The sequence below is a fragment of the Oncorhynchus kisutch genome, unplaced genomic scaffold (genome assembly GCF_002021735.2).
Source record: "Oncorhynchus kisutch isolate 150728-3 unplaced genomic scaffold, Okis_V2 Okis01b-Okis20b_hom, whole genome shotgun sequence".
NCBI classification, from domain to species: domain Eukaryota; kingdom Metazoa; phylum Chordata; class Actinopteri; order Salmoniformes; family Salmonidae; genus Oncorhynchus; species Oncorhynchus kisutch.
The window spans coordinates 3666504-3687526 of NW_022261978.1; the positions used below are offsets into that span (position 1 = coordinate 3666504).

At 45.0% G+C, this 21023-nt stretch overlaps 5 non-coding genes across 5 annotated transcripts; 4 read left to right on the plus strand and 1 right to left on the minus strand.

Annotated features, from left to right (window-relative positions):
• Nucleotides 1-4335: 4335 nt before the first annotated feature.
• On the minus strand, nt 4336-4442 carry LOC116359051 (U6 spliceosomal RNA). Its single transcript, XR_004206596.1, has one exon. It is a non-coding gene; the product is annotated as a U6 spliceosomal RNA (small nuclear RNA).
• A 7727-nt stretch (nt 4443-12169) lies between these two features.
• LOC116359052 (U6 spliceosomal RNA) lies at nt 12170-12276 on the plus strand. Its single transcript, XR_004206597.1, has one exon. It is a non-coding gene; the product is annotated as a U6 spliceosomal RNA (small nuclear RNA).
• Nucleotides 12277-15159: 2883 nt separating this feature from the next.
• LOC116359053 (U6 spliceosomal RNA) lies at nt 15160-15266 on the plus strand. Its single transcript, XR_004206598.1, has one exon. It is a non-coding gene; the product is annotated as a U6 spliceosomal RNA (small nuclear RNA).
• Nucleotides 15267-17596: 2330 nt separating this feature from the next.
• On the plus strand, nt 17597-17703 carry LOC116359054 (U6 spliceosomal RNA). Its single transcript, XR_004206599.1, has one exon. It is a non-coding gene; the product is annotated as a U6 spliceosomal RNA (small nuclear RNA).
• Nucleotides 17704-20068: 2365 nt separating this feature from the next.
• Nucleotides 20069-20175, plus strand: LOC116359055 (U6 spliceosomal RNA). The gene has a single exon (XR_004206600.1). It is a non-coding gene; the product is annotated as a U6 spliceosomal RNA (small nuclear RNA).
• Nucleotides 20176-21023: the final 848 nt, after the last annotated feature.

A 21023-nucleotide genomic window follows, 5' to 3' on the forward strand; every position in this document is an offset into this window, starting at 1 on the left:
AATAATCTGATTATTGCCGCAAGGAGTATCTCCTCTCCTGATAAAATCACGATTCGTGAAGACGTTTTCATTCAAAATAAATATTTTTAAAAGGACAAAGTTATTTGTGTCCTCTTCACACAACCGACCCATTCAAAGCGGCATGTGTGACCCGACTGTGCCTTTGGCCAGCCCAGCAGCACTGCGTGATTCTCAGATGCGTGCGTGTCCTGTCCTGTTTGTTCAAAACATTATGAACACCTGCTCTTTCCATTACATAGACTGACCAGGTGAATGTTGGGGCGGCAAAGTAGCCTACATTTTTTTAAATACTCCCTTATTGATGTCACTTGTTAAATCCACTTCCGTGTAGATGAAGGGGAGGAGTCAGGTTAAAGATGAAGGGGAGGAGTCAGGTTAAACATGAAGGGGAGGAGACAGGTTAAAGATGAAGGGGAGGAGTCAGGTTAAACATGAAGGGGAGGAGACAGGTTAAAGATGAAGGGGAGGAGTCAGGTTAAACATGAAGGGGAGGAGACAGGTTAAAGATGAAGGGGAGGAGTCAGGTTAAAGAAGGATTTTTAAGCCTTGAGACAATTGAAACATGGATTGTGTATGTGTGCCATTCAGAGGGTGAATGGGCAAGACAAAATATTTAAGTGCCTTTGAACAGGGTATGGTAGTAGGTGCCAGGCGCACCGGGTTTGAATGTGTCAAGAACTGCAACGCTGCTGGATTTGTCACTCACAACAGTTTCCCGTGTGTATCGTGTATGGCCCTCCACCCAAATGACATCCAGACAACTTGACACGACTGTCAAATTTGTGTATATGCCATATGTTAACCAATATTGGGGCAGGCTGCATTCAGCTATGTAGGTAGTTCATTTACTTTCTCTCTTTTCCCAATCGAACATGCTGCTACATGCTGCCAGAACGCCCACAAGTGAGTCACAATGGGCGGCCTAAGAGACACGCGGCAATGTACCGCTATTTAGTGCACCGTTAGCCCCTCGGACTTTGTTGCGGAAGCGATGACTTTTCTCTCGCAGCTGGTTGGACGGCATTATTAGCTTAAAACAAATACTTTCCCAAACATTTATACAGAACAGAACATCGTCAACTCAATAACCTCGACTGTTATACAGTACAGAACATCGTCAACTCAATAACCTCGACTGTTATACAGTACAGAACATCGTCAACTCAATAACCTCGACTGTTATACAGTACAGAACATCGTCAACTCAATAACCTCGACTTGAGAAGGGAATACAGTTGACTTCATAACAAGAAGACTGTGAAAACTGTCTACACGGGTGTGTGTGACGCGTCTCTTCCTTCATTCAGATCCTATCGTGTTGACGATCGCTAGCTACGGTTTTTAACACTTTCCCCGCTAGTCAGGTTGGCCTAATGTTGCATTTCTGGCCTTTTGTATTATTTATGGGGGGGGGGCATCAGTACATTGCATTTATGGAAAGCATGCAAAGTTATGTAGCATTTGATGCATGTCAGATCCACATGGGCAAATTAGATTAAAATACTGCATAATTGCCATCATTGTAAAGTAGTCTTGCATCATTTAAAAAGGGATTGAATACCTAGATAACAATGCAATACATTACAGACCCATATGCATGTGTGGATTGAAATGCAAGGGAAATATCATGATTTTCACATCATTAAACTAACACATGATACATCTATTATATGATCAACACTGTTTCATTGCAGCCTGGTTGTAAGTCTCTGTAATGTTACAAGGAGTGGAATGTTCGCTAAACAGACTACAGCCCAGACTAGTTCCATTCATTACATACACACGATTTTCATAGCTTTGGGTGTCCAAAAGATAGACTTCACAACTTTCTCCAAATGCAGATAAATGCTGGCTTCTAGCCAACATCAAGTAAGTTAGGTACCAGTGTTGCGCCGAAAATCCCCCTGCCAGAATCCACCCCCGCCTTCTAATTTTCTTAATTTTGTGGCTTGAGTCAAATACTTTCTGTGACACACATCAGAGTCAAATAGTTTCTATAGAACAAACTTCACGTCAGAAAAAGGCGACCGACATGAATAATAATAAGACATGGGAGAGATGACGAATTATGGCAAAGAGATTTATTTATAGACTAATACAACAATCAGTAGCGGATTTAGGTACAGGCGACATGGGCAGCCGCCCAGGGGCATCTTGCCCGGGGCAACACGGTGTGGGGCGGACGCTGAAGAGGGGGTTCGCCCAGGGGCATCTTGCCCGGGGCAACACGGTGCGGGGCGGGCGCTGAAGGGGGGGTTCGCCCAGGGGCATCTTGCCCTGGGCAACACGGTGCGGGGCGGGCGCTGAAGGGGGGGTTCGCCCAGGGGCATCTTGCCCGGGGCAACACGGTGCGGGGCGGGCGCTGAAGGGGGGGTTCGCCCAGGGGCATCTTGCCCGGGGCAACACGGTGCGGGGCGGGCGCTGAAGGGGGGGTTCGCCCAGGGGCATCTTGCCCTGGGCAACACGGTGCGGGGCGGGCGCTGAAGGGGGGTTCGCCCAGGGGCATCTTGCCCGGGGCAACACGGTGCGGGGCGGACGCTGAAGGGGGGTTCGCCCAGGGGCATCTTGCCCGGGGCAACACGGTGCGGGGCGCCATACAAGCTAGAACCGCCACATACACTTGAAACAAATAGCCAAACTGAAAACTGCAGACAAAAATGCTTTCTGCTACTAAGATCAGTGAAATGTAGGCTAAACTGACAGAGTGAAGAGCAGAAGCAAGTCACAGTAACGAGGAACGCGATGGGGGGGGGGGGGGGAGTGTGTCAGAGGGGAGATTTTCGACACAACACCTGTGTAGAAGCAAAGGCTACGTATGTATTACAGGTATAACATATACTTTATTTATAACATATACTTTATTTCACCGAAAATCCCTCATTTATTATAATTAATTGTTTTAAGGTTATTTTGAGATGTGTTACACTACTTTCAAGAGTGAACTATTGTATTGTGTTTATTTTCTACATGGTGTTAATGCTGTGAGGTCATCAACGGGAGCCATGCTTTTACTCCTCGGTTTGCTCAGAGCCTGATGAGGAGAGGCATGTGTTATGTACGCTCCGCTCTTTTTAATGCACATTGTAAGCAAATGTCACAAAAAAGACAACCGAAAATCATACCGTCATTGATTTAGTGTTGCGCTACAGTTTTTAGGAATATATATTAGTGTGAATGGGGATAATGTTTGACTGCAACTTTGCAAGGCTTGCCCAGCCACCGTTACCTTTGCGGGTCTCTCAGGTGCAGACAGCGTGAGTTTTCTGACAGGAATTCAGCACTCTTTTGTCTTTTATCAGGCTAATATACTTGTGTATGGCAGTCCAGACTGCAGCATCAAGCTTTGCTTTGTATTTGTATCCATTCCATGCAGGTATGTTGTGAAATGTGACGATGTATATGTCATGTTTAATGTGCTAATTAGTTAGCTGTTGTTAATTTTGTTACTTTTCTGGGCATGTCAAAATGGCGTTGTTGCCTCATTAGTATACCTCAGGTACAATAGTACACTAAGAAATATTTAGCATTTATTAGCTAATTATTCCTGTTCAACATTTATAAAATGAAATGAGTCTTTTGAAAATATGAACATGTACATTTTGTACAATGCATTTTTAGTTGTTGACGTGAGTTAGCTCAGAGCGTGATGAAGAGAGGCTAATATAGTTGTGTTTGGGAGTCCAGACAGCAGCACCAACCTTTGTCTTGTATTTGTATCCATTCCATGCAGTCACTAAAAGAGAGACAACCGGCAGAATTGTGTCCAGAGACTTGTCTTCCACCTACACCTCACCAGAACACAAGGCAGAAAGGTACGGTACTGTACAGTGCCTTTAACACGTGCATGATGGGGAGATGAGGCCAGAGGTTGCATTGCATTATAACTTCTCTCTTTTCCCCCTCACTTTTCTCTCTTCCCTCTAACCTCTTTCTCTCTCTCTCTCTCTCCCTCCCATTTTCCTCTTTTTCTCTCCCTCTTTATTTTTCTCTTCTCTTCATTCCACTCTTCTTTCTCTTTTCTCTCCTCTTTTCTCTTTACTCTCACTTTTCTCTCTACTTTCTCTTTCTATCGCTCTCCTTTCTCTCTAATTTTTCTCCCCTTTCTTTCTTTCTCTCCCCTTTCTTTCTTTCTTTCTTTCTCTCCTCTTTCTCTCTCTCTCTTTCTTTTGGCCACCAGATGGAGGTATTGGAACAACATTAACATGAAGTCACTGCCATTATGGCAACATTTCCAATGGAATTTAAAACATGTTCTTATGGGTAATACTAGGAGGAAGATGGATGTCCCCCCTTATATATCGGGGTAAAAGGGGTCAAAATAAGGAACGCTTCACGAATTTGCGTGTCATCCTTGCGCAGGGGCCATGCTAATCTTCTCTGTATCGTTCCAATTTTAGTATATGTGCTGCCGAAGCGAGCACAATACAGACATAGGAGAGGCCCTCATATATAGAGCACAACCCCCCTGATGTTTCGGATCCTGGTTGGGGTCAAACAGATCTTCAGAGGCTCAAAAACCACCCATAGAAGGTTCCCACCGGATATTGTATAGACAGGAAACTGGTAGGGATAATAATGGCTACCTTGTGTGTTGTAATGTTCTAGCCTCTGCCTCAGAGTTGCAACGTATGCTGGGTGATATGCGAGTACACTGTCCCGTCTAGGACGTTGATAGGGTAGAACATAATGACGTAACAAAAGCCCTCGCACAAAACCCCACCCACTCACTGAAACCCGACACGCTCTGGGGCTGCATTCACTAAAGGTCCTCACGCATAAACGTAGCAGGAAATGTTGTGAAGCCTACGTCAAAAATATCCTAACATGGGGGTTTTAAAATCGCGTACCTTAAGTGAAAATTTGCTATTTGGTAAGAAAGAAAGTGATCAGTGATCAATTGTAAAAACTGCTGTTTTGTGACATTTTGACTTTAGTTATAGATGTAGAGACATTTAATTGATTATTTTAACTTAAGGAATGATTCTAGACTAAAATGTAGTGTAATAAGCTTTTGGACTCCTCCCCCTGCTGGTTGTAGTTGCTCTTCCCCTGGTCTTTGTTCCCCACCCTTCCCCCGCTCTCTGCAACATGGCCCGGCCAAAGATACTTATAACTAACTCCCCATTTAGTAGTGAGAGAAGCTGAATAGAGCAACACAGAAGAGTAGTAGAGACAGAGAGAGGAGAGAGAATAGAGCAACACAGAAGAGTAGTAGAGACAGAGAGAGGAGAGAGAATAGAGCAACACAGAAGAGTAGTAGAGACAGAGAGAGGAGAGAGAACTAGAACAAGAGAAACAGGGAAATGATAAAGAGAACGACAGAGAACTAGAGATTCACATGTGGCCTGGCTGTGGCTGGAAGGGCGGGTGGCTGGAAGGGCGGGGTGACTGTTTCAACGTTCATGTTGACACATTGCCAGTCAAATCAAATGCCCTTCGTACATCAGCTGAAATCTCAAAGTGGGGCGGCAGGGTAGCCTAGTGGTTAGAGCGTTGGACTAGTAACCGGAAGGTTGCAAGTTCAAACCCCCGAGCTGACAAGGTACAAATCTGTCGTTCTGCCCCTGAACAGGCAGTTAACCCACTGTTCCTAGGTCGTCATTGAAAATAAGAATTTGTTCTTAACTGTTGCCTAGTAAAAAATAAAAAAATGCAGGTGTAGAAGCATGGTGGCCAGTCCTCTTCTGGCTGTGCCGGGTGGAGATTATAACAGAACATGGCCAAGAAGTTAAAATGTTCATAAATGACCAGTATGGTGAAATAATAATAATAATCACAGTCGTTATCCAGGGTGCAGCAAGTCAGCACCTCAGGAGTAAATGTCAGTTGGCTTTTCATAGCCGTTCATTGAGTTGAAAACAGCAGGTCTGGGACAGGTAGCACGTCCGGGGGACAGGTAGCACGTCCGGTGAACAGGTCATAGCCGCAGGCAGAACAGTTGAAACTGGAGCAGCAGCACGGCCAGGTGGACTGGGGACAGCAAGGAGTCATCGTGCCAAATAGTGCTGAGGCATGGTCCTAGGGCTCAGGTCCTCCAAGAGAGAATTAGAGAGAGCATACTTAAATTCACACAGGACACCAGATAAGACAGGAGAAGTACTCCAGATAAAACAGACTGACCCTAGTCCCCCCGACACATAAACTACTGCAGCATAAATACAGGAGGTCAGGAGACACTGTGGCCCCATCCGATGATACCCCCGGACAGGGCCAAACAGGCAGAGTATAGCCCACAAAGATCTCCGCTACGGCACAACCCAAGGGGGAGGGGGGGCCAACACAGACAGGAAGATCACATCAGTGACTCAGTGTGGTTCAATAAGAGTTTTTAAAACTGGTCGTGGGGGGAGAAAAGGGAGAAAGAGACAGGAGGGGGAGAGGGAGAATGAGAAAAGAGGAGAGAAAGGGGTGGGACAAAGAGAGACAAAAAGAGGGGGAGAGGCAAAAGGGAAAGAAAATGAGAAAAGGGGATTGAGAAAAAGGGGTAGAATGATGAGAGAAAAGAGAGAGACAGGAGAAAGGGAACGTGAGAGAGAGAAGAGGGATGTCATTGGATTGGCTGGCTGATAATACCAATGGATGCAATAGCGCTATGTGGCCATTAGATGGATGTATTGGAACACAATTAACATGAAGTCACTGCCATTATGGCACACTTTCCAATGGGATTTAAAAAATATAGCCAATGGATGCAATAGCGCTATGTGGCCACCAGATGGATGTTAATTTTGTTCCAATACATCCCTCTCTCTACTCCCATTTCTCTTTTTGCTCCCTTTCTCTCTCTCTCACTCCCTTTTTGTTTTCTCTCTCTGCTCCCTTTTTCTTTCTCTCTTGTTCTACTTTTTCCCTCTCCCTTTTTTCTGTCTCGCTCCTCCTTTCTCTCTCGCTCTCCCTTATCTCTCTCTCTCAATCCCTTTTTTCCCCTGTCTCGCACTCCCTTTTCTTTCTCCTTTTTGTTCCCTTTTTGTCTCAATCCCTTCTCTCTCTCGCGATCCCTTTTTGTCTCCTTTTTATCTCAGTCTCGTTCTCTCTTTTTTCTCTCTCGCTCTCCCAACTTCCGGCGCCGACAGAGATGGCCGCCTCGCTTCGCGTTCCTAGGAAACTATGCAGTTTTTTGTTTTTTTACGTGTTATTTCTTACATTAGTACCCCAGGTCATCTTAGGTTTCATTACATACAGTCGAGAAGAACTACTGAATATAAGATCAGCGTCAACTCACCATCAGTACGACCAAGAATATGTTTTTCGCGACGCGGATCCTGTGTTCTGCCTTACAAACAGTACAACGGAGCGGATCCTATGCAGCGACCCAAAAAAACGACTCCGAAAGAGAGGGAAACGAGGCGGTCTTCTGGTCAGACTCCGGAGACGGGCACACCGTGCACCACTCCCTAGCATTCTTCTTGCCAATGTCCAGTCTCTTGACAACAAGGTTGATGAAATCTGAGCAAGGGTAGCATTCTTGAGGGACATTAGAGACTGTAACGTTCTTTGCTTCACGGAAACGTGGCTCACCGGAGAGACGCTATCCGAAGTGGTGCAGCCAACGGGTTTCTCCACGCATCGCGCCGACAGAAACAAACATCTTTCTGGTAAGAAGAGGGGTGGGGGCGTATGCCTTATGGCCAACGTGACATGGTGTGATGAAAGAAACATACAGGAACTCAAATCCTTCTGTTCACCTGATTTAGAATTCCTCACAATCAAATGTAGACCGCATTATCTACCAAGAGAATTCTCTTCGATTATAATCACAGCCGTATATATCCCCCCCCAAGCAGACACATCGATGGCTCTGAACGAACTTTATTTAACTCTCTGCAAACTGGAAACAATTTATCCGGAGGCTGCATTCATTGTAGCTGGGGATTTTAACAAGGCTAATCTGAAAACAAGACTCCCTAAATTTTATCAGCATATCGATTGCACAACCAGGGGTGGAAAGACCTTGGATCATTGTTACTCTAACTTCCGCGACGCATATAAGGCCCTGCCCCGCCCCCCTTTCGGAAAAGCTGACCACGACTCCATTTTGTTGATCCCTGCCTACAAACAGAAACTAAAACAAGAGGCTCCCACGCTGAGGTCTGTCCAACGCTGGTCCGACCAAGCTGACTCCACACTCCAAGACTGCTTCCATCACGTGGACTGGGAGATGTTTTGTATTGCGTCAGATAACAACATTGACGAATACGCTGATTCGGTGTGCGAGTTCATTAGAACGTGCGTTGAAGATGTCATTCCCATAGCAACGATTAAAACATTCCCTAACCAGAAACTGTGGATTGATGGCAGCATTCGTGTGAAACAAAGCGCGAACCACTGCTTTTAATCAGGGCAAGGTGTCTGGTAACATGACCGAATACAAACAGTGCAGCTATTCCCTCCGCAAGGCTATCAAACAAGCTAAGCGCCAGTACAGAGACAAAGTAGAATCTCAATTCAACGGCTCAGACACAAGAGGCATGTGGCAGGGTCTACAGTCAATCACGGACTACAGGAAGAAATCCAGCCCAGTCACGGACCAGGATGTCTTGCTCCCAGGCAGACTAAATAACTTTTTTGCCCGCTTTGAGGACAATACTGTGCCACTGACACGGCCTGCAACGAAAACATGCGGTCTCTCCTTCACTGCAGCCGAGGTGAGTAAGACATTTAAACGTGTTAACCCTCGCAAGGCTGCAGGCCCAGACGGCATCCCCAGCCGCGCCCTCAGAGCATGCGCAGACCAGCTGGCCGGTGTGTTTACGGACATATTCAATCAATCCCTATACCAGTCTGCTGTTCCCACATGCTTCAAGAGGGCCACCATTGTTCCTGTTCCCAAGAAAGCTAAGGTAACTGAGCTAAACGACTACCGCCCCGTAGCACTCACATCCGTCATCATGAAGTGCTTTGAGAGACTAGTCAAGGACCATATCACCTCCACCCTACCTGACACCCTAGACCCACTCCAATTTGCTTACCGCCCAAATAGGTCCACAGACGATGCAATCTCAACCACACTGCACACTGCCCTAACCCATCTGGACAAGAGGAATACCTATGTGAGAATGCTGTTCATCGACTACAGCTCGGCATTCAACACCATAGTACCCTCCAAGCTCGTCATCAAGCTCGAGACCCTGGGTCTCGACCCCGCCCTGTGCAACTGGGTACTGGACTTCCTGACGGGCCGCCCCCAGGTGGTGAGGGTAGGCAACAACATCTCCTCCCCGCTGATCCTCAACACTGGGGCCCCACAAGGGTGCGTTCTGAGCACTCTCCTGTACTCCCTGTTTACCCACGACTGCGTGGCCACGCACGCCTCCAACTCAATCATCAAGTTTGCGGACGACACAACAGTGGTAGGCTTGATTACCAACAACGACGAGACGGCCTACAGGGAGGAGGTGAGGGCCCTCGGAGTGTGGTGTCAGGAAAATAACCTCACACTCAACGTCAACAAAACTAAGGAGATGATTGTGGACTTCAGGAAACAGCAGAGGGAACACCCCCCTATCCACATCGATGGAACAGTAGTGGAGAGGGTAGCAAGTTTTAAGTTCCTTGGCATACACATCACAGACAAACTGAATTGGTCCACTCACACAGACAGCATCGTGAAGAAGGCGCAGCAGCACCTCTTTAACCTCAGGAGGCTGAAGAAATTTGGCTTGTCACCAAAAGCACTCACAAACTTCTACAGACGCACAATCGAGAGCATCCTGGCGGGCTGTATCACCGCCTGGTATGGCAACTGCACCGCCCTCAACCGTAAGGCTCTCCAGAGGGTAGTGAGGTCTGTACAACGCATCACCGGGGGCAAACTACCTGCCCTCCAGGACACCTACACCACCCGATGCTACAGGAAGGCCATAAAGATCATCAAGGACATCAACCACCCGAGCCACTGCCTGTTCACCCCGCTATCATCCAGAAGGCGAGGTCAGTACAGGTGCATCAAAGCTGGGACCGAGAGACTGAAAAACAGCTTCTATCTCAAGGCCATCAGACTGTTAAACAGCCACCACTAACATTGAGTGGCTGCTGCCAACACACTGTCAATGACACTGACTCAACTCCAGCCACTTTAATAATGGGAATTGATGGGAAATGATGTAAATATATCACTAGCCACTTTAAACAATGCTACCTTATATAATGTTACTTACCCTACATTATTCATCTCATATGCATACGTATATACTGTACTCTATATCATCGACTGCATCCTTATGTAATACATGTATCACTAGCCACTTTAACTATGCCACTTTGTTTACATACTCATCTCATATGTTATACTGTACTCTATCATCTACTGTATCTTGCCTATGCTGCTCTGTACCATCACTCATTCATATATCCTTATGTACATATTCCTTATCCCCTTACACTGTGTATAAGACAGTAGTTTTTTTGGAATTGTTAGTTAGATTACTTGTTCGTTATTACTGCATTGTCGGAACTAGAAGCACAAGCATTTCGCTACACTCGCATTAACATCTGCTAACCATGTGTATGTGACAAATAACATTTGATTTGATTTGATTTTTAGTTCCCTGTTGCTCTCGTTACCGTTTCCCTCGCTGCTGTTTCTCTTGTGGGATCCTGTGTTTTGCATTATAGCCATTACCATATATATGATTAAATATTATCTGATGTTGGCTGTGTGAAGTATCTGCATTTGTGCACTGGAGCATCATGAGATTAAACAACTGCTTGCTACATCTACTTGCCTGTTTGTGTGTGTGACAAGAACTGAGTAACATGGTGTAACCTGCATGTTGCAAAACTGTAGATAACAGCCCAGCAGATGCTTTGTCCTTGTGTTTGTATGTGACAATATTGAGCACATGGTGTGACTTGCTGTATCTTACAAAGTTGTGGTTTATCAGGTATAGGGAGGGGTGGTCATCACGAGGTATAACTGAGCTGGAAAAATACTGAACAACACAATAGCAGGAATTGAGCAACTGTTATAACTATGGGGTGATACCAGAACAGTAAGAATCTATACATCGACGGAGGGTGGACTCCAAGAGGCGGGGGACACGCCTGAGATAGGCTGAGCAAGTCTAAACCACGCTCAGCCTCTACTGTGATAGGCCAACAGACGGTTTGGAACTATGTCTATCACAGTATATGGAAACAGCTGTTTCCTTATATCCTGTCAGTTCCCTGTTCTGCCCTGCGTGGTATTACAGTGAGCCCGTATATACGAAAGTTGCATTTGCCATTTATTGCTTAGCTAATAAAAGTACATAGAGTACAATCAGTGACTCAGTGTTATAACTTGTTCTGATACCAGATTCGAATTGACGCAACCCTAACACTCTCGTACTAGTTCTCTAGTCGCTCTCTTTACCATTTCCCTCTCTGCTGTTTCTCTCGTTCTAGTTCTCTCTCCTCTCTCTGTCTCTACTACTCTTCTGTGTCGCTCTATTCTGCTTCTCTCACTACTAAATGGGGAGTTAGTTATAAGTATCTTTGGCCGGGCCATGTTGCAGAGAGCGGGGGAAGGGTGGGGAACAAAGACCAGGGGAAGAGCAACTACAACCAGCAGGGGGAGGAGTCCAAAAGCTTATTACACTACATTTTAGTCTAGAATCATTCCTTAAGTTAAAATAATCAATTAAATGTCTCTACATCTATAACTAAAGTCAAAATGTCACAAAACAGCAGTTTTTACAATTGATCACTGATCACTTTCTTTCTTACCAAATTTTCACGTAAGGTACACGATTTTAAAACCCCCATGTTAGGGTATTTTTGACGTAGGCTTCACAACATTTCCTGCTACGTCTATGCGTGAGGACCTTTAGTGAATGCAGCCCCAGAGCGTGTCGGGTTTCAGTGAGTGGGTGGGGTTTTGTGCGAGGGCTTTTGTTACGTCATTATGTTCTACCCTATCAACGTCCTAGACGGGACAGTGTACTCGCATATCACCCAGCATACGTTGCAACTCTGAGGCAGAGGTTAGAACATTACAACACACGAGGTAGCCATTATTATCCCTAGCAGTTTCCTGTCTATACAATATCCTGTGGGAACCTTCTATGGGTGGTTTTTGAGCCTCTGAAGGTCTGTTTGACCCCAACCTGGATCCGAAACGTCAGGGGGGTTGTGCTCTATATATGAGGGCCTCTCCTATGTCTGTATTGTGCTCGCTTCGGCAGCACATATACTAAAATTGGAACGATACAGAGAAGATTAGCATGGCCCCTGCGCAAGGATGACACGCAAATTCGTGAAGCGTTCCTTATTTTGACCCCTTTTACCCCGATATATAAGGGGGGACATCCATCTTCCTCCTAGTATTACCCATAAGAAAATGTTTTAAATCCCATTGGAAATGGTGCCATAATGGCAGTGACTTCATGTTAATGTTGTTCCAATACCTCCATCTGGTGGCCACATAGCGCTATTGCATACATTGGTAACAACAAAACTAAGGAGATGATTGTGGACTTCAGGAAACAGCAGAGGGAACACCCCCCTATCCACATCGATGGAACAGTAGTGGAGAGGTTAGCAAGTTTTAAGTTCCTTGGCATACACATCACAGACAAACTGAATTGGTCCACCCACACAGACAGCATCGTGAAGAAGGCGCAGCAGCGCCTCTTTAACCTCAGGAGGCTGAAGAAATTTGGCTTGTCACCAAAAGCACTCACAAACTTCTACAGATGCACAATCGAGAGCATCCTGGCGGGCTGTATCACCGCCTGGTACGGCAACTGCTCCGCCCACAACCGTAAGGCTCTCCAGAGGGTAGTGAGGTCTGCACAATGCATCACCGGGGGCAAACTACCTGCCCTCCAGGACACCTACACCACCTGATGTTACAGGAAGGCCATAAAGATCATCAAGGACAACAACCACCCGAGCCACTGCCTGTTCACCCCGCTATCATCCAGAAGGCGAGGTCAGTACAGGTGCATCAAAGCTGGGACCGAGAGACTGAAAAACAGCTTCTATCTCAAGGCCATCAGACTGTTAAACAGCCACCACTAACATTGAGTGGCTGCTGCCAACACACTGTCAATGACACTGACTCAACTCCAGCCACTTTAATAATGGGAATTGATGGGAAATGATGTAAATATATCACTAGCCACTTTAAACAATGCTACCTTATATAATGTTACTTACCCTACATTATTCATCTCATATGCATACGTATATACTGTACTCTATATCATCGACTGCATCCTTATGTAATACATGTATCACTAGCCACTTTAACTATGCCACTTTGTTTACATACTCATCTCATATGTTATACTGTACTCTATCATCTACTGTATCTTGCCTATGCTGCTCTGTACCATCACTCATTCATATATCCTTATGTACATATTCCTTATCCCCTTACACTGTGTATAAGACAGTAGTTTTTTTGGAATTGTTAGTTAGATTACTTGTTCGTTATTACTGCATTGTCGGAACTAGAAGCACAAGCATTTCGCTACACTCGCATTAACATCTGCTAACCATGTGTATGTGACAAATAACATTTGATTTGATTTGATTTTTAGTTCCCTGTTGCTCTCGTTACCGTTTCCCTCGCTGCTGTTTCTCTTGTGGGATCCTGTGTTTTGCATTATAGCCATTACCATATATATGATTAAATATTATCTGATGTTGGCTGTGTGAAGTATCTGCATTTGTGCACTGGAGCATCATGAGATTAAACAACTGCTTGCTACATCTACTTGCCTGTTTGTGTGTGTGACAAGAACTGAGTAACATGGTGTAACCTGCATGTTGCAAAACTGTAGATAACAGCCCAGCAGATGCTTTGTCCTTGTGTTTGTATGTGACAATATTGAGCACATGGTGTGACTTGCTGTATCTTACAAAGTTGTGGTTTATCAGGTATAGGGAGGGGTGGTCATCACGAGGTATAACTGAGCTGGAAAAATACTGAACAACACAATAGCAGGAATTGAGCAACTGTTATAACTATGGGGTGATACCAGAACAGTAAGAATCTATACATCGACGGAGGGTGGACTCCAAGAGGCGGGGGACACGCCTGAGATAGGCTGAGCAAGTCTAAACCACGCTCAGCCTCTACTGTGATAGGCCAACAGACGGTTTGGAACTATGTCTATCACAGTATATGGAAACAGCTGTTTCCTTATATCCTGTCAGTTCCCTGTTCTGCCCTGCGTGGTATTACAGTGAGCCCGTATATACGAAAGTTGCATTTGCCATTTATTGCTTAGCTAATAAAAGTACATAGAGTACAATCAGTGACTCAGTGTTATAACTTGTTCTGATACCAGATTCGAATTGACGCAACCCTAACACTCTCGTACTAGTTCTCTAGTCGCTCTCTTTACCATTTCCCTCTCTGCTGTTTCTCTCGTTCTAGTTCTCTCTCCTCTCTCTGTCTCTACTACTCTTCTGTGTCGCTCTATTCTGCTTCTCTCACTACTAAATGGGGAGTTAGTTATAAGTATCTTTGGCCGGGCCATGTTGCAGAGAGCGGGGGAAGGGTGGGGAACAAAGACCAGGGGAAGAGCAACTACAACCAGCAGGGGGAGGAGTCCAAAAGCTTATTACACTACATTTTAGTCTAGAATCATTCCTTAAGTTAAAATAATCAATTAAATGTCTCTACATCTATAACTAAAGTCAAAATGTCACAAAACAGCAGTTTTTACAATTGATCACTGATCACTTTCTTTCTTACCAAATAGCAAATTTTCACGTAAGGTACACGATTTTAAAACCCCCATGTTAGGGTATTTTTGACGTAGGCTTCACAACATTTCCTGCTACGTCTATGCGTGAGGACCTTTAGTGAATGCAGCCCCAGAGCGTGTCGGGTTTCAGTGAGTGGGTGGGGTTTTGTGCGAGGGCTTTTGTTACGTCATTATGTTCTACCCTATCAACGTCCTAGACGGGACAGTGTACTCGCATATCACCCAGCATACGTTGCAACTCTGAGGCAGAGGTTAGAACATTACAACACACGAGGTAGCCATTATTATCCCTAGCAGTTTCCTGTCTATACAATATCCTGTGGGAACCTTCTATGGGTGGTTTTTGAGCCTCTGAAGGTCTGTTTGACCCCAACCTGGATCCGAAACGTCAGGGGGGTTGTGCTCTATATATGAGGGCCTCTCCTATGTCTGTATTGTGCTCGCTTCGGCAGCACATATACTAAAATTGGAACGATACAGAGAAGATTAGCATGGCCCCTGCGCAAGGATGACACGCAAATTCGTGAAGCGTTCCTTATTTTGACCCCTTTTACCCCGATATATAAGGGGGGACATCCATCTTCCTCCTAGTATTACCCATAAGAAAATGTTTTAAATCCCATTGGAAATGGTGCCATAATGGCAGTGACTTCATGTTAATGTTGTTCCAATACGCTATTGCATACATTGGTAACAACAAAACTAAGGAGATGATTGTGGACTTCAGGAAACAGCAGAGGGAACACCCCCCTATCCACATCGATGGAACAGTAGTGGAGAGGTTAGCAAGTTTTAAGTTCCTCGGCATACACATCACAGACAAACTGAATTGGTCCACCCACACAGACAGCATCGTGAAGAAGGCGCAGCAGCGCCTCTTTAACCTCAGGAGGCTGAAGAAATTTGGCTTGTCACCAAAAGCACTCACAAACTTCTACAGATGCACAATCGAGAGCATCCTGGCGGGCTGTATCACCGCCTGGTACGGCAACTGCTCCGCCCACAACCGTAAGGCTCTCCAGAGGGTAGTGAGGTCTGCACAACGCATCACCGGGGGCAAACTACCTGCCCTCCAGGACACCTACACCACCTGATGTTACAGGAAGGCCATAAAGATCATCAAGGACAACAACCACCCGAGCCACTGCCTGTTCACCCCGCTATCATCCAGAAGGCGAGGTCAGTACAGGTGCATCAAAGCTGGGACCGAGAGACTGAAAAACTGCTTCTATCTCAAGGCCATCAGACTGTTAAACAGCCACCACTAACATTGAGTGGCTGCTGCCAACACACTGACTCAACTCCAGCCACTTTAATAATGGGAATTGATGGGAAATGATGTAAAATATATCACTAGCCACTTTAAACAATGCTACCTAATATAATGTTTACATACCCTACATTATTAATCTCATATGTATACGTATATACTGTACTCTATATCATCTACTGCATCTTTATGTAATACATGTATCACTAGCCACTTTAACTATGCCACTTTGTTTACATACTCATCTCATATGTATATACTGTACTCGATACCATCTACTGTATCTTGCCTATGCCGCTCTGTACCATCACTCATTCATATCTTTATGTACATATTCTTTATCCCCTTACACTTGTGTGTATAAGACAGTAGTTTTGGAATTGTTAGTTAGATTACTTGTTGGTTATTACTGCATTGTCGGAAACTAGAAGCACAAGCATTTCGCTACACTCGCATTAACATCTGCTAACCATGTGTATGTGACAAATAACATTTGATTTGATTTGGTATTTTCACTAACAGTGATCATTTCCCAAGATGGCGTAGCAGTGAAGACTTTTGTATTTTTCGGATTTTTTTTGTATATATATATTTCAATTTTATTTTCAATCTATTTTCAATTTTTTATTCGATTATTCCTTCCGGTAACCTGCCTCACCCAATGTGATACGGTATCGCTATTATTTTTTATTTTAGAACACATTCAGGAACCTCCAGAAGCTAACCAGATTTGTGTCAAATCTTGTTGTCCGGTCCTCTGGCAGTCTCTATGGGGGTGCCACAGGGTTCAATTCTCGCCCATTCTCTCACCTCTCTCTACTACTCTTCTGTGTCGCTCTATTCTCTCTCCTCTCTCTGTCTCTACTACTCTTCTGTGTCGCTCTATTCTGCTTCTCTCACTACTAAATGGGGAGTTGGTTATAAGTATCTTTGGCCGGGCCATGTTGCAGAGAGCGGGGGAAGGGTGGGGAACAAAGACCAGGGGAAGAGCAACTACAACCAGCAGGGGGAGGAGTCCAAAAGCTTATTACACTACATTTTAGTCTAGAATCATTCCTTAAGTTAAAATAATCAATTAAATGTCTCTACATCTATAACTAAAGTCAAAATGTCACAAAACAGCAGTTTTTACAATTGATCACTGATCACTTTCTTTCTTACCAAATTTTCACGTAAGGTACACGATTTTAAAACCCCCATGTTAGGGTATTTTTGACGTAGGCTTCACAACATTTCCTGCTACGTCTATGCGTGAGGACCTTTAGTGAATGCAGCCCCAGAGCGTGTCGGGTTTCAGTGAGTGGGTGGGGTTTTGTGCGAGGGCTTTTGTTACGTCATTATGTTCTACCCTATCAACGTCCTAGACGGGACAGTGTACTCGCATATCACCCAGCATACGTTGCAACTCTGAGGCAGAGGTTAGAACATTACAACACACGAGGTAGCCATTATTATCCCTAGCAGTTTCCTGTCTATACAATATCCTGTGGGAACCTTCTATGGGTGGTTTTTGAGCCTCTGAAGGTCTGTTTGACCCCAACCTGGATCCGAAACGTCAGGGGGGTTGTGCTCTATATATGAGGGCCTCTCCTATGTCTGTATTGTGCTCGCTTCGGCAGCACATATACTAAAATTGGAACGATACAGAGAAGATTAGCATGGCCCCTGCGCAAGGATGACACGCAAATTCGTGAAGCGTTCCTTATTTTGACCCCTTTTACCCCGATATATAAGGGGGGACATCCATCTTCCTCCTAGTATTACCCATAAGAAAATGTTTTAAATCCCATTGGAAATGGTGCCATAATGGCAGTGACTTCATGTTAATGTTGTTCCAATACCTCCATCTGGTGGCCACATAGCGCTATTGCATACATTGGTAACAACAAAACTAAGGAGATGATTGTGGACTTCAGGAAACAGCAGAGGGAACACCCCCCTATCCACATCGATGGAACAGTAGTGGAGAGGTTAGCAAGTTTTAAGTTCCTTGGCATACACATCACAGACAAACTGAATTGGTCCACCCACACAGACAGCATCGTGAAGAAGGCGCAGCAGCGCCTCTTTAACCTCAGGAGGCTGAAGAAATTTGGCTTGTCACCAAAAGCACTCACAAACTTCTACAGATGCACAATCGAGAGCATCCTGGCGGGCTGTATCACCGCCTGGTACGGCAACTGCTCCGCCCACAACCGTAAGGCTCTCCAGAGGGTAGTGAGGTCTGCACAATGCATCACCGGGGGCAAACTACCTGCCCTCCAGGACACCTACACCACCTGATGTTACAGGAAGGCCATAAAGATCATCAAGGACAACAACCACCCGAGCCACTGCCTGTTCACCCCGCTATCATCCAGAAGGCGAGGTCAGTACAGGTGCATCAAAGCTGGGACCGAGAGACTGAAAAACAGCTTCTATCTCAAGGCCATCAGACTGTTAAACAGCCACCACTAACATTGAGTGGCTGCTGCCAACACACTGACTCAACTCCAGCCACTTTAATAATGGGAATTGATGGGAAATGATGTAAAATATATGACTAGCCACTTTAAACAATGCTACCTAATATAATGTTTACATACCCTACATTATTAATCTCATATGTATACGTATATACTGTACTCTATATCATCTACTGCATCTTTATGTAATACATGTATCACTAGCCACTTTAACTATGCCACTTTGTTTACATACTCATCTCATATGTATATACTGTACTCGATACCATCTACTGTATCTTGCCTATGCCGCTCTGTACCATCACTCATTCATATCTTTATGTACATATTCTTTATCCCCTTACACTTGTGTGTATAAGACAGTAGTTTTGGAATTGTTAGTTAGATTACTTGTTGGTTATTACTGCATTGTCGGAAACTAGAAGCACAAGCATTTCGCTACACTCGCATTAACATCTGCTAACCATGTGTATGTGACAAATAACATTTGATTTGATTTGGTATTTTCACTAACAGTGATCATTTCCCAAGATGGCGTAGCAGTGAAGACGTGTCTCGTGTACTTTTGTATTTTTCGGATTTTTTTTGTATATATATATTTCAATTTTATTTTCAATCTATTTTCAATTTTTTATTCGATTATTCCTTCCGGTAACCTGCCTCACCCAATGTGATACGGTATCGCTATTATTTTTTATTTTAGAACACATTCAGGAACCTCCAGAAGCTAACCAGATTTGTGTCAAATCTTGTTGTCCGGTCCTCTGGCAGTCTCTATGGGGGTGCCACAGGGTTCAATTCTCGCCCATTCTCTCACCTCTCTCTACTACTCTTCTGTGTCGCTCTATTCTCTCTCCTCTCTCTGTCTCTACTACTCTTCTGTGTCGCTCTATTCTGCTTCTCTCACTACTAAATGGGGAGTTGGTTATAAGTATCTTTGGCCGGGCCATGTTGCAGAGAGCGGGGGAAGGGTGGGGAACAAAGACCAGGGGAAGAGCAACTACAACCAGCAGGGGGAGGAGTCCAAAAGCTTATTACACTACATTTTAGTCTAGAATCATTCCTTAAGTTAAAATAATCAATTAAATGTCTCTACATCTATAACTAAAGTCAAAATGTCACAAAACAGCAGTTTTTACAATTGATCACTGATCACTTTCTTTCTTACCAAATTTTCACGTAAGGTACACGATTTTAAAACCCCCATGTTAGGGTATTTTTGACGTAGGCTTCACAACATTTCCTGCTACGTCTATGCGTGAGGACCTTTAGTGAATGCAGCCCCAGAGCGTGTCGGGTTTCAGTGAGTGGGTGGGGTTTTGTGCGAGGGCTTTTGTTACGTCATTATGTTCTACCCTATCAACGTCCTAGACGGGACAGTGTACTCGCATATCACCCAGCATACGTTGCAACTCTGAGGCAGAGGTTAGAACATTACAACACACGAGGTAGCCATTATTATCCCTAGCAGTTTCCTGTCTATACAATATCCTGTGGGAACCTTCTATGGGTGGTTTTTGAGCCTCTGAAGGTCTGTTTGACCCCAACCTGGATCCGAAACGTCAGGGGGGTTGTGCTCTATATATGAGGGCCTCTCCTATGTCTGTATTGTGCTCGCTTCGGCAGCACATATACTAAAATTGGAACGATACAGAGAAGATTAGCATGGCCCCTGCGCAAGGATGACACGCAAATTCGTGAAGCGTTCCTTATTTTGACCCCTTTTACCCCGATATATAAGGGGGGACATCCATCTTCCTCCTAGTATTACCCATAAGAAAATGTTTTAAATCCCATTGGAAATGGTGCCATAATGGCAGTGACTTCATGTTAATGTTGTTCCAATACCTCCATCTGGTGGCCACATAGCGCTATTGCATACATTGGTAACAACAAAACTAAGGAGATGATTGTGGACTTCAGGAAACAGCAGAGGGAACACCCCCCTATCCACATCGATGGAACAGTAGTGGAGAGGTTAGCAAGTTTTAAGTTCCTCGGCATACACATCACAGACAAACTGAATTGGTCCACCCACACAGACAGCATCGTGAAGAAGGCGCAGCAGCGCCTCTTTAACCTCAGGAGGCTGAAGAAATTTGGCTTGTCACCAAAAGCACTCACAAACTTCTACAGATGCACAATCGAGAGCATCCTGGCGGGCTGTATCACCGCCTGGTACGGCAACTGCTCCGCCCACAACCGTAAGGCTCTCCAGAGGGTAGTGAGGTCTGCACAACGCATCACCGGGGGCAAACTACCTGCCCTCCAGGACACCTACACCACCTGATGTTACAGGAAGGCCATAAAGATCATCAAGGACAACAACCACCCGAGCCACTGCCTGTTCACCCCGCTATCATCCAGAAGGCGAGGTCAGTACAGGTGCATCAAAGCTGGGACCGAGAGACTGAAAAACTGCTTCTATCTCAAGGCCATCAGACTGTTAAACAGCCACCACTAACATTGAGTGGCTGCTGCCAACACACTGACTCAACTCCAGCCACTTTAATAATGGGAATTGATGGGAAATGATGTAAAATATATCACTAGCCACTTTAAACA